The sequence below is a fragment of the Camelina sativa genome, chromosome 2, assembly GCF_000633955.1.
Source record: "Camelina sativa cultivar DH55 chromosome 2, Cs, whole genome shotgun sequence".
NCBI lineage: Eukaryota > Viridiplantae > Streptophyta > Magnoliopsida > Brassicales > Brassicaceae > Camelina > Camelina sativa.
Window position 1 is genome coordinate 23,472,405 of NC_025686.1, and position 2,549 is coordinate 23,474,953.

Here is a 2,549-nt window from a genome sequence, read left to right on the forward strand (position 1 = left end):
CTAATGATAAAACTAGCTCTTGTATATTCACCAAAAAAAAAACTAGCTCTTGTATATACACCGTTTAAGTTAATTAATAAATAAATGTCGTAACATAGAATCCTAAAGAAAGAGTAATTAAAGACCAAGCATAACAAAATAGATCCATTTGAGCAGTTTTAAACTAGTTGGTGTTTCGAAGACCCATTGAAGATGGAAAATGCAGCAAACCGTACGTGGTATGTATGAAGAACTACGTCTTTAAGACGCAATCGAAACCAAACATGATCAGATGTTGCTCTAATCCGTTTCATTCTTTTTTGGGGTGTGTTCTGTTATCGGTCAAACAACATATGCATGGTGGTGGGGTTAACCACAAAGTCCTTTTACCACGTGGTTTTAAACTAAACTATACTTAATCATACACATGGATATAAAAGACATATATGTTGAGCTAGAGAGAATATAATAAAGCCCTTTTACCATGAAGTTTCTTTTTCAAATTTTGACCGAAAAAGAGATTCAATAAGATCCGTTATGTAGATGAGTATTATTATCGTGAAATAAAGCAAGAGTGGGTAGTGGACGATAGTGTGCTTGCACAATAGTCGAGAGAAAAACACATTATTTTTGATTTTAAGGAGTCTATTAACATTATAATCACACCAATTACTGTTCATTTAAATAAATAATCATTTAATTCAAGATTGATAACCAATTTGCTAGGTTGTCTAGTAATTACATTTGTATTTGATGTTCTTCAATTAAATCAAGTTCTTTTTAGGAATAAACTAATCTTTCAAATTAGAGCTTTGACTACTCACATAGAATTAGTATCTAAACAATGTAGTAGTAGAATAATAACTTGGAAAACAATTATTACCAGTTTACCATGCACGGACTATATCTATTTGTAGTAAAGCTTCATTAATGGAGTTCTCTTGTAATGAGAACAAGAGTTTTTGTCCATTATATCTTGTAATACGGTTCGTTTAAGAATGTTTGGTGGGAGAATTTCACATGCAAACATATCTAATGTGGGCAAGCGAGAGATTGCTTGAAATAGACCAATCCTCGAGGGATATGCGGGCAACCATTCTAATCTTGGTCCCCTTAGCCACTTTTTCAATCGAAATCTTTTAAAGTTTCTTTATATTAAAAAATCAATCAAATTAACCATGAAGAATTTTTTGGAAACATACAAAATATTATTAGTCACAGTAGTTAGTTCGTCATTACCAATATGCAAAGTTCGAAACATCTAGTTAACCAAAAAATTATTCTAAAGCTAATTTTGGGCGGCATTCTTAGTTTTGCTTCTTTTTATAGTTCTTTTAGTTAGTGGAGATAAAGAAGAATTAAAGTGGGTTGTTGGGATTTTTAAGGTAAAAACTTGTTGGCAGTTTCTGTATGAGACAACTCAAAAATATACATTCCCCCAGTTTGTTTTGTTTTGTTTTGTTTTTAAAATTGTATGTTTTGTGGATTTTGCGGTAATAAGTAACTTAAAGAAACATATGAACTTTGTTTGAATTAACTGATAATTTTAATTAAGATTTTCATTCTGTTGAATCTAATTTGTATGGGTAGATAAATTTTAATTCTACAAAAAAAAAAGAGTAAGGCATCTAAATTTAAAGAAACGTATGAAAAGTATCTAAAACTGAATCTTAAGTCTGATTTATTGGCCTGGAGATATAGGATTGGAGAGCTCATTTTTTAATGTACGTAAGTTCACATTACCCAACTAACTTGAAGTATAGTGCATATAACATAACTAAAAGGTTGAACCAAAAGACCCCGAAGTGAACATATAGTAAAGTAACTAAACAAAATATGGCAGATTGGCAGATGAAGTTCAAGGTGCAATATATTTCGGTCGATGCATTTAGTCTGATTGAAGTGTAATTGCTAAAATGATGAGCGTTTTAGTAATCTAGAAAAGTGATAATAGTCATAATCATTTCAACTAATTTTTACTATAGTCAGAGAAATCATATTTGAAATCAAATTAGTGGGAGTTATTGGTTTAAGATTTGATTAGAGTTTTAAATATTTGAAATGTTATGTAGAATCTGTTGTTATTAGATCAAGATTTTGTTAAACTCTGTTAAAGTTTAGTGTTATTAGTTTGTGATTTGTAAAAAGTCATTTAAAATCTTAACAAATCTGGGTTATTGGATTCAGACTTTTATAAAGTTATGAAAAGTTTTGTGTTATTCAATTAAAACAAAAGAATCTAGGATTGTTAATGAGTTCAATGATTATGTTATTGGTTCATGATTTTAGACACTTTCTTTACAAAATAAAGTCATGGAGAATATAATAAAAATACAAGAATTGTTTGGAAGACTTTACAAGATTTTAGAAAACTAATCAATAAAACTCTCTAGCAATCTTTAACAATCTTTCACTTATTCATTTTTAATGATTTTGTTGAACTCTTCAAAAATCTTCATAAATTTCAAACCAATAGTTGACTTAATCATATTTCTATAGTATGTTCAAATTTTTTTTTATGAATACTTGTATAAGGAAAAAACTTTGATTGTTCTTTGTATTTATTTTGG